General features: G+C 40.9%; 1 pseudogene across 1 annotated transcript; it reads left to right on the top strand.

Annotated features, from left to right (window-relative positions):
* Nucleotides 1-268: 268 nt before the first annotated feature.
* Nucleotides 269-10,087, top strand: LOC311495428 (myosin heavy chain, fast skeletal muscle-like; annotated as a pseudogene). The gene is made up of 37 exons (XR_014699972.1): nucleotides 269-475; nucleotides 552-695; nucleotides 791-947; nucleotides 1,029-1,056; nucleotides 1,138-1,432; nucleotides 1,520-1,583; nucleotides 1,662-1,954; nucleotides 2,056-2,194; nucleotides 2,333-2,451; nucleotides 2,670-2,819; nucleotides 2,898-3,068; nucleotides 3,160-3,463; nucleotides 3,585-3,649; nucleotides 3,741-3,828; nucleotides 3,931-4,048; nucleotides 4,128-4,251; nucleotides 4,591-4,727; nucleotides 4,823-5,078; nucleotides 5,167-5,409; nucleotides 5,498-5,674; nucleotides 5,755-5,900; nucleotides 6,001-6,091; nucleotides 6,195-6,584; nucleotides 6,690-6,816; nucleotides 6,918-7,036; nucleotides 7,139-7,335; nucleotides 7,425-7,608; nucleotides 7,707-7,872; nucleotides 7,981-8,105; nucleotides 8,211-8,519; nucleotides 8,629-8,832; nucleotides 8,920-9,045; nucleotides 9,134-9,304; nucleotides 9,398-9,502; nucleotides 9,604-9,699; nucleotides 9,790-9,921; nucleotides 10,067-10,087. The product of XR_014699972.1 is annotated as a myosin heavy chain, fast skeletal muscle-like (transcript).
* Nucleotides 10,088-11,581: the final 1,494 nt, after the last annotated feature.

The raw sequence follows: 11,581 nt of genomic DNA, 5'->3' as shown, positions 1-11,581 counted from the left end.
ATTTTGTAATACTTTTATATCATGTTTCAAGTTTTGGTTGTTTCCCTCACTAACTAAAGTACATTGTTTTCGACAGGATTGTGGAATATAACATCATCTTTTTTCAGAAAAGGAGAGGGCAAGGTATGTAGATCTGGAAGATGCACAAACCGTTCAGTAAAACACCAGGCAGTTAGACTGGTCAGTGATGTGAAAAGGAAACTTCTGTTGGAAAGAAACCTCTAAGATTGTGATTGTTTGACTTCCAACGCAGAAATAAGCCGCCACCATGAGTACGGACGCAGAGATGGCCGTCTATGGCAAAGCTGCTATTTACCTTCGTAAGCCAGAGAAGGAGAGAATTGAGGCTCAAAACAAACCCTTTGATGCCAAGAGCGCTTGCTACGTGCCTGATGTTAAAGAGCTGTACCTGAAGGCAACAGTCATCAAGAGGGATGGTGGCAAAGCCACTGTCAAACTCCTGGAGGGTAATGAGGTAGGTATCATAAAATCAGACTAAACTGTTAAAGTAAAACGTGATTAGTTCTCATTGTGCCAATGTCCCATTGCAGGAGAGGGTAGTCAAAGAAGAGGATGTCTCTCCAATGAACCCTCCCAAGTTTGACAAAATTGAGGACATGGCCATGATGACCCATCTCAATGAAGCCTCTGTGTTGTATAATCTCAAAGAGCGTTATGCCGCATGGATGATCTACGTAAGGCATTCTCACAAATAGAAATACTGTAAATCATCAAACTTAAGGGAACATTTAAATGGCATTAACTGTTCAATCTCTATAATCACTTTTAGACCTACTCTGGGTTGTTCTGCGCCACTGTGAACCCCTACAAGTGGCTCCCAGTGTACGATGCTGAAGTTGTGAGTGCCTACAGAGGCAAGAAGCGTATGGAGGCTCCACCCCATATCTTCTCTGTCTCTGACAACGCTTATCAGAACATGCTTACTGGTACGTCCTTAAATTAAAAATGAAAAATATCGGCTTCTTGTCAAAGAAGTAAATATTAAATACCATGTTTTTCATCAACAGATAGGGAGAATCAGTCCGTCTTGATCACGTAAGTATCACATGTGTTGACTTTGTCTAATATGACAAAATATGTTGATCAAACTCTTACAAAGTCTGTTTCTATACCCAGTGGAGAATCTGGTGCTGGAAAGACTGTGAACACCAAGCGTGTCATCCAGTACTTTGCAACAATTGCAGTTGGTGGTGGTGACAAGAAGAAGGAGCAAGCCAGCAAAATTGGGGTATGTTATGCTGAAGTTATTTCTGAAAATATGAAATACACTTCTACAAGAGAAGTCTTGTTTGACATTGTTCATAAACTTGTCTTTTAGGGCTCACTGGAGGACCAGATTATTGCAGCCAATCCCTTGCTGGAGGCTTATGGTAATGCCAAAACTGTGAGGAATGACAACTCGTCTCGTTTTGTAAGTATGAAACAAATTCTATTGGGAGAATTACTGTTACACATTGCCCATGTGGAAGAAATCTAACAATTCCTTTGTTCCAAATAGGGTAAATTCATCAGAATTCATTTCGGCACCACTGGCAAACTGGCTAGTGCTGATATTGAGACATGTAAGTAACAAATTCTCAATGTGAAACCATATATGTTTGTTTGAATATGGCATTGTGACTTACAAACTAAATGTGCAGATCTGCTGGAGAAGTCTAGAGTGACATTCCAGCTTCCTGATGAGAGAGGCTACCACATCTTCTACCAAATGATGACTAACCACAAGCCTGAGCTGATTGGTAAGCAGACTGAGTTGCAAAAAGTTAAAACTATATACATTTGTCATATTGAACAATCTTTTGAAAATGTCACCCTTCTCTGACTTTCAGATGTGGCTCTGATCTCAACCAACCCCTACGACTTCCCCATGTGCAGTCAGGGTCAGATCACTGTGGCTAGCATCGATGACAAAGTTGAGCTGGAAGCCACTGATGTGAGTGACCCTCATGATTAAAACATGAAGCTGCGTATGTTACAAAGACAACTGCGTATGTGACAATGTTTTCTGACAGGATTATATTTCATTTTGAACAGAATGCTATCGATATCCTGGGCTTCTCTAATGAGGAGAAGATGAGCATCTACAAGATGACTGGTGCTGTGCTTCACCATGGTAACATGAAGTTCAAGCAGAAGCAGCGTGAGGAGCAGGCTGAGCCTGATGGCACAGAGGGTGAGTAATTAGTGTGATATTGATGTGACAAATTTTTGTCTTGTCTTCAATACATTCCTTAATCACACTGGCTAATGTTTATCGTGATTGAATATCATTCTGCATTTATTAACCATTAATGGCTGTTGCTGTTGTCAGATGCTGACAAGGTTGCTTACCTGTTGGGTCTGAACTCTGCTGACATGCTGAAGGCTCTGTGCTATCCCAGAGTGAAGGTCGGAAATGAGTATGTCACCAAGGGACAGACTGTACCTCAGGTAAACACAAGTTATTAATCTCAAGTATCCTATTATACAAAAGCAGATCAATAATAGTCAATAAAATAGTGCAGATCTTGAGCTTGTAAGAAAAAAGGAACAAAAACAGTGTATAATTTATTCACGTTTTGGACTAGTTTTGCTTTAAAAAAGGTTCCAGTACGTCAGTATTTTACATAAAAGTTAACTGACATTAATCAAATAATGTTTGTCTTTAGGTGCTGAACTCTGTACCTGCCCTGGCCAAGTCCATCTATGAGAGGATGTTCTTGTGGATGGTCGTCCATATCAACCAAATGTTGGACACTAAGCAGCAGAGGAACTACTTCATTGGTGTCCTGGACATTGCTGGTTTTGAAATCTTTGATGTAAGCTTTACTCAACAAAATCACCATTCTATACTTTTCATGACAGAATGATGATGTTGACAATTCATCCATTCACAGTACAACAGCATGGAGCAGCTGTGCATCAACTTCACCAATGAGAAACTGCAACAGTTCTTCAACCACCACATGTTCGTCCTGGAGCAAGAGGAGTACAAGAAGGAGGGTATTATCTGGGAGTTCATTGACTTCGGTATGGACTTGGCTGCCTGCATTGAGCTGATTGAAAAGGTACAAATCCACATCATTTGGATGTATGCAATATTTTGTATATTACGAGAACACTTCCATTTTATGACTATTCACTTCCATTTTCATTCAGCCCATGGGTATCTTCTCCATCCTTGAAGAGGAGTGCATGTTCCCCAAGGCCACTGACTCATCCTTCAAGAACAAGCTGTATGACCAGCATCTTGGCAAGAACAGAGCATTTGAGAAGCCAAAGCCCGCCAAGGGCAAGGCTGAGGCCCACTTCTCACTGGTGCACTATGCTGGCACTGTGGATTACAACATCAGTGGCTGGCTGGACAAGAACAAGGACCCACTGAACGAGTCTGTTCTGCAGCTGTACTTTAAGTCCTCAGTTAAACTGCTGAGTATTCTGTATCCTCCTGCAGTCGCTGAGGGTAAGATGTTTTATTAAGAAACAAAATATAAATGTATACTGATCTACATATTCTATAGTTTTGTATGTGTTAATGCCCTGTAAATGTGAATTTTAACACTCTTTCCATTTAAAACAAACAGATACAACCAAGAAGGGAGGCAAGAAGAAGGGTGGTTCCATGCAGACAGTGTCTTCACAGTTCAGGGTAAGGTTTGAAAAATATGTCTAATGCCACCTAATACTTAAGCTCATATGTGTTACATTTATGACTAATATGCACCACTTTCAACCTATAGGAGAACTTGGGCAAGCTGATGACTAACTTGAGGAGCACCCATCCTCACTTTGTGCGTTGTCTGATTCCCAACGAGTCTAAGACTCCAGGTACCAAACCACGATCTTTATAGTGTCTGTGTGCATTGGTTTGATTAATTTTTGAATGTTTCTTCATAACTGCAAATTACTACTGACATCTCTCTTTTACAGGTCTGATGGAGAACTTCCTGGTCATCCACCAGCTCAGGTGTAATGGTGTGCTGGAGGGTATCAGAATCTGCAGAAAAGGTTTCCCCAGCAGAATTGTCTATGCTGACTTCAAGCAGAGGTAAAAAGAAATTTAATAAGAGTTTGATGCAGACAATGATATGAAATGCAGACACTGACTATTCACTCTCTCATAAAAGATACAAGGTACTGAATGCCAGTGTCATCCCTGAGGGCCAGTTCATTGACAACAAGAAGGCTTCTGAGAAGCTGCTTGGGTCAATTGATGTTGATCACGACCAGTACAGATTCGGACACACCAAGGTAAGATCTACGCAATCGTAGTTTTATACAGTTATATGGGTTTTTGTATTAATACCAAGAAGATAACATGTTCTCTCCACTTAGTTTCTTTATCTGTTAATTGGCAGGGTATCCCAAATAAGGGGTTGACTTTCAATCACCATGAGCTCGTAAAAAAGTACTTAACGATTACGGAATTAGTGAAATACCTCAGCTAAAGAGCTACTGACCAACATGACTTACCTAAAAAAAACATTTTCTGGTTGTACATGGTATAAAATATTCACTCTTTGGATTAGTCCTGGTTACAGTGTTTATCTCTATACTGTAATCCTTTATGTTTTCTTTCCATTTATCCAGGTATTCTTCAAGGCTGGTCTGCTGGGTACCCTTGAGGAGTTGAGAGATGACAAGTTGGCATCTCTGGTCACCATGACACAGGCTCTTTGCCGTGCTTACCTCATGAGAAGTGAATTTGTCAAGATGACAGCCAGGAGGCATGTTGAAAACAGCAAATTCCACACAGCATACATAGCAATTGTAGAAATAATGAAAAATACCTTTGTCTATAACAGAAATGTCTTCTCCACAGGGATGCCATCTACACCATTCAGTACAATGTTCGCTCATTCATGAATGTCAAACACTGGCCATGGATGAAGGTGTACTACAAGATCAAGCCTCTGCTGAAGAGTGCTGAGACAGAGAAGGAGCTGGCTCAGATGAAGGAGAACTACGGAAAGATGCAGACAGACCTGGCTGCTGCCCTGGCCAAGAAGAAGGAACTGGAAGAGAAGATGGTGTCTCTTCTGCAGGAGAAGAATGACTTGCAGCTGCAAGTGGCATCTGTAAGTAGATATCAAAGGATGGTTGTACATTTTTCGTTTGTGTATCAACAGATTTTATGTCTTAACGTCTTTTACAAACGTCAACTAGGAAACAGAGAATCTGTCTGATGCTGAGGAAAGATGTGAGGGACTTATCAAGAGCAAGATTCAGCTGGAGGCCAAACTCAAGGAGACAACTGAGAGGCTGGAGGATGAAGAGGAAATCAATGCTGAGCTTACTGCCAAGAAGAGAAAGCTGGAGGATGAATGCTCTGAGCTCAAGAAGGATATTGATGACCTGGAGCTTACCTTGGCCAAAGTGGAGAAAGAGAAACACGCCACTGAGAACAAGGTTCCTTAATTTTAACACATGTAGAAGATGAAATCACATTTAAGACTTATGCGGTCATGCAATAATAATGCCTTTTTTGTAAATGCAGGTGAAAAACCTGACTGAAGAGATGGCCTCTCAGGATGAGAGCATTGCTAAGCTGACCAAGGAGAAGAAAGCCCTTCAGGAGGCTCATCAGCAGACCCTTGATGACCTGCAGGCTGAGGAAGACAAAGTCAACACTCTGACCAAGGCCAAGACCAAGCTTGAGCAGCAAGTCGATGATGTAAGTATGAAATGTCACAAGGATTAGTAAAACAAGATTTTTCTTGAGCGTGATCATAACAAATCCATATCAATGTGCAGCTTGAGGGTTCTCTGGAGCAAGAAAAGAAGCTTCGTATGGACCTGGAGAGAGCCAAGAGAAAGCTGGAGGGTGACCTGAAACTTGCCCAGGAGTCCATCATGGATCTTGAGAATGACAAGCAGCAGTCTGAGGAGAAAACTAAGAAGTAACCAAGATTAGTTCTTATCTCTGTTTAAAAATAACCATTATGTTTTATGGTCCAGAGCTCGGACGATCTCTTACTATGCACTATATTATTCTCACAGGAAAGACTTTGAAATTAGCCAGCTCCTTAGCAAGATTGAGGATGAACAGTCAATGGGTGCCCAGCTTCAGAAGAAGATCAAGGAGCTTCAGGTGAATAATACTTTGTGTTACATCAAATATTATTCCATATATTTCCATTCTTGCGATTTCAAATAGAAAGTTTACTGAAAGGCAAGATTTCTACATCCAACAGGCTCGCATTGAGGAACTGGAAGAGGAGATTGAGGCTGAACGTGCTGCTCGTGCCAAGGTTGAGAAGCAGAGGGCTGACCTGTCCAGGGAACTTGAGGAGATCAGCGAGAGGCTGGAGGAGGCCGGTGGTGCAACTGCTGCTCAGATTGAGATGAACAAGAAGCGCGAGGCTGAGTTCCAGAAGCTCCGTCGTGATCTTGAAGAGTCTACTCTGCAGCATGAAGCCACTGCCGCTGCTCTTCGCAAGAAGCAGGCTGACAGCGTTGCTGAGCTGGGAGAGCAGATCGACAACTTGCAGCGCGTCAAGCAGAAGCTTGAGAAGGAAAAGAGTGAATACAAGATGGAGATTGATGACCTCTCCAGCAACATGGAGGCTGTTGCTAAAGCAAAGGTACATAACACATTCAATTGCATTTTAATACTGTACTTACAGAAATATCAACATGTAGCGTAAATAAAATTGCATTGCTGATCTGTTTACTCTTTTCCTCATTAGGGAAATCTGGAAAAGATGTGCCGTACTCTTGAGGACCAACTTAGTGAACTGAAGACCAAGAGTGATGAAAATATTCGTCAGCTCAATGACGTTGGAGCCCAGAAAGCACGTCTCCTCACAGAAAATGGTATGTCTAAAGGAGCAAATAAGTACATACGGTACATAAATTCTAGTATACGGCTAAGAAACTGAACACAAACTAAAATTTGATGACACTTTTCACAAAAGGTGAGTTTGGCCGTCAAATGGAAGAGAAAGAAGCACTCGTCTCCCAGCTGACCAGAGGCAAACAGGCCTTCACACAGCAGATTGAGGAGCTGAAGAGGCAGACTGAAGAGGAGGTCAAGGTAAGAAACATTTAAGTTAGCTATGCATAGGTGTTGTTTGATGGAGGTTTATAATTACACTTCATTACACTTCCATTATATTTGTTATATGTGTTATACTAGGCCAAGAATGCCCTTGCCCATGGACTGCAATCAGCCCGCCATGACTGTGACCTGCTGAGGGAGCAGTTTGAGGAGGAGCAGGAGGCCAAGGCCGAGCTGCAGCGTGGAATGTCCAAGGCCAACAGTGAGGTGGCTCAGTGGAGAACAAAATACGAAACTGATGCTATCCAGCGCACTGAGGAGCTTGAGGAATCCAAGTGAGTAACATTCAACAAACTGAATGGCCAGTGTAGCATTATAATGTGGATCAACTTGAAATGTAAATGCACTTAACATTTTTTAAAAGGAAAAAGCTGGCCCAGCGTCTTCAGGAGGCTGAGGAACAGATTGAGGCTGTGAATTCCAAGTGTGCTTCTCTGGAGAAGACCAAACAGAGGCTCCAGAGTGAAGTGGAGGATCTTATGATTGATGTGGAGAGAGCTAATGGGCTGGCCGCCAACCTGGACAAGAAGCAGAGGAACTTTGACAAGGTAATATCTTTTACTTGCAGTGACCAAGACTTTGATAATATAATATGAATTTTCATGGTATGGACAACTAATTCAACAATATAAACTGTGTTACTTAGGTGCTGGCTGAGTGGAAGCAGAAGTACGAGGAGGGCCAGGCAGAGCTTGAGGGAGCTCAGAAGGAGGCTCGCTCTCTGGGTACTGAACTGTTCAAGATGAAGAACTCTTATGAGGAGGCTCTGGATCAGCTGGAGACCATGAAGCGTGAAAACAAGAACCTGCAGCGTGAGTTCCTACCAGACTGTGCAATAGCACTTGTGTTTTAAAACACATGTATCTATTTGTTCCCAAAAACATCAATAAACAATATTAAACATCTGCATCTCTCTGCAGAGGAGATCTCAGATCTGACTGAACAGATTGGTGAGACTGGCAAGAGCATCCATGAGCTGGAGAAGTCCAAGAAGCAGGTGGAGACAGAGAAGTCTGAGATCCAGACCGCTCTTGAGGAGGCTGAGGTAAATCTTTGTCTGAGGTTTTTGTCCACATGTTTTTTCATGATCTAATACACTGTGAAATAGTATGAAGGCAGAGGTTCATATTTTATTCTCTGACATCATTAGGGAACTCTGGAACATGAGGAGTCTAAGATCCTGCGTGTTCAACTGGAGCTCAACCAGATTAAGGGTGAGGTGGATAGGAAGCTGGCAGAAAAGGATGAGGAGATGGAGCAGATCAAGAGGAACAGCCAGAGGGTGACTGACTCCATGCAGAGCACTCTGGATTCTGAGGTCAGGAGCAGGAATGATGCCCTGAGGATTAAGAAGAAGATGGAGGGAGATCTGAATGAGATGGAGATTCAGCTGAGCCATGCTAATCGCCAGGCTTCTGAGTCCCAGAAACAGCTGAGGAATGTGCAGGCACAACTGAAGGTATTGTAAAAAAAAATAGAGCTGTTGCATATGGATTGATTATAGTAAAAAAAGCAAAAAGAAATAGATTTAGATTTTTGTGTGATTTTCATCTTTGGTTTTTCTCTAGGATGCTCAACTGCACCTTGATGATGCTGTCAGAGCTCAGGATGACCTCAAGGAACAAGCTGCTATGGTGGAGCGCAGGAACGGTCTCATGGTGGCTGAAATTGAGGAACTTAGAGCTGCTCTGGAACAGACAGAGAGAAGCCGCAAAATTGCTGAGCAGGAACTGGTTGACGCCAGCGAGCGTGTTGGACTTCTTCACTCTCAGGTGAACATTCTATTAAATATTTCTCCACACGAGCACAAATCTAAACTATTATGTCAGGCATGAGATAACAATTTTTTAATCCTTCAGAACACAAGCCTTCTGAACACCAAGAAGAAGCTTGAGTCTGACCTGGTCCAGATCCAGAGTGAAGTGGATGACACCGTTCAGGAAGCAAGGAATGCAGAGGATAAGGCCAAGAAGGCTATCACTGATGTAGGTTTAAATCTAATTTGTTCACTATTATACTACATTTAACTGTGTCTTTCCAGCTCATTTTAAATTGAAATGTTATGTCTTCTAGGCTGCTATGATGGCTGAGGAGCTGAAGAAGGAGCAGGATACTAGCTCTCACCTGGAGAGGATGAAGAAGAACCTGGAGGTTGCAGTCAAGGACCTGCAGCACCGTCTGGATGAGGCTGAGAATCTGGCCATGAAGGGTGGCAAGAAGCAGCTCCAGAAACTCGAGTCTAGGGTAAATTAAAACTTTCTGTAGTTCAACAAATGTAGAAAAACGTATTAAACACATGAACTGTAAATAATTCATGAATTTTCTGGTTTTCTGAAGGTGCGTGAGCTGGAAACAGAGGTTGAGGCTGAGCAGAGACGTGGTGCTGATGCCGTCAAGGGTGTCCGCAAATATGAGAGGAGAGTGAAGGAGCTCACCTATCAGGTACAGCTACAATAACAATTAGTATTTACTGTGCAAATGTATGTATTATATCAACTGCATTATTAAAACAGAATCATGCAAATCTATGTTTTCAATTACAGACTGAGGAGGACAAGAAAAACGTCAACAGACTGCAGGACCTGGTTGACAAGTTGCAGCTCAAGGTGAAGGCCTACAAGAGGCAGGCTGAGGAAGCGGTAAGGACAAAAACATTTCTTTGAAAACAATAAGTACTTGATATTATGTTATTTCAAATATGGTTTAAATATTTTAAATACGTATTACAGGAGGAGCAGGCCAATGTTCACTTGTCCAAGTGCAGGAAGGTCCAGCATGAGCTGGAGGAGGCTGAGGAGCGTGCTGATATTGCAGAGACCCAGGTCAACAAGCTCAGAGCAAAGAGCCGTGATTCTGGCAAGGTAAATATATTTCAGTTTGGTGAATGTCTATCAATGATTGTTCTGTAATTTACACTTTTCAGTTTCTTAGAGCAGATCTGAATTGCTCAAATGTGATATAATTTAAATGATAAAATCCAACTTACCCATTATCCATCTCTTACAGGGAAAGGAAGCAGCTGAGTAAAGCACACTGAATGTTTTACTGTGTTGAGTCGCATATAATTTATGCTGAAACAATAAAGATCAAGCTCTTAAATTGCTGTCTGGAGTTCTTGCAGTTTTTGACAATCTGGCCGTTGAGTATTATGGTAAAAGGAGAATTTGGGGAAAAGGATTGTGGGGCTGAAAATGTTTGCCAGTTAAATTATCTTAATCCTAACGTGGAATGGGAGCGTGAAAATTACCTGCATAATACATAATAAACTCTAACTTAGAAGCAAATTTAAGTTAGTAAGTAGGGCAGCTCAGTAAATTCTGATCAGAAAACTAATTTCGAATAACCGTAACAGGGTGAAAAAGCTAAGCATGACAAAGTTACAGACCTGTAATAGCTATCTTAGATGTCCTTACCATCCACATAAACACCACTTGCATGTACAAATTTAAGCATGTATTTAAGAAGAATAATTGGTAGAGATAAATTAAACTTTTATGAATGTAAATAAAGTTTTCAGGCTCAAGTGTTTATCACACATTGCTGCCTGGGATATTTTAAATTATATTGCTCAACAACCAGAATGAGGGCGGCATTCAGTGTGCAGTAATGTGCATGGCTTGGCCAAAAATGGACTTGAAGCTATATCTGCAGAGTCAGTTGAAGTGTTAATAGCTTGACATATGAGTGTGAATGCCAAGACATATATCTTACACCTTATCACAAGTAGTTAGATATTTTTAATAATTAATAATTTCTTATGAAACATTTATCTTTTAATAGTATGATTAAACAACAAGCAAAACAAGTTGTATTACTCCAATTAGTATTAAAACATAGTTTCACAATGTATAATAAGGACAACATATAAAGGGAATGCATTTGTATTTTACTGTAATTTGTGTTTTTAAATCATCATCATGAAAATCAATTAAAAAACTATGTGGGAAAAGATTTAAAACTAAGATTTTCCTAATTTAAGAGGGGATTATCACAAATTCACTATCTGCCTTTGCCGATGGAAACATGAAACATAAGATGTACTAGCAACAAATGTTACACTCATGTAACCATCAGCTGTCACCCTGACCATATTTAGCATGTGTCCCATATTTAACTTCTGCATTGTAAGCAGACACATTCAATGCAAGGTTTCCAATTCAAGTGTACCAGAAAACATGCAAAGCTAGTTTGTGGAGTAATCATCTACTATTATGTTTTTTTTACACCAATGCAGCCTATATAATATAAAGTGTTGTTGTACAGTATGATGTGTGAAGCATTATTAATTAATTAAACATTATTTTTTTAGTTTTTCCCACAGTGCCATGAGCACACATGCAACAGAACATAACTGTTGGATAAATATTTCTTTGATTTTTAATTGGGCATGATGTTTAAGTCTTTGCGAGCACAGTTCTAAAGGTTTTTAAAGAAACTGCCATAAAATCTAACTATAATGCTGCAAGTACATACTCCCTCCAGTTTAGAGGAACTCATTTAAATTAATTAAGGATAATATTG

This window comes from Chelon labrosus, assembly GCF_963514085.1.
Source record: "Chelon labrosus genome assembly, chromosome: 11".
In the NCBI taxonomy this organism is placed as follows: domain Eukaryota; kingdom Metazoa; phylum Chordata; class Actinopteri; order Mugiliformes; family Mugilidae; genus Chelon; species Chelon labrosus.
Note: the sequence above shows the minus strand (reverse complement) of the source record. Positions and strands in the feature narration are given on the sequence as shown.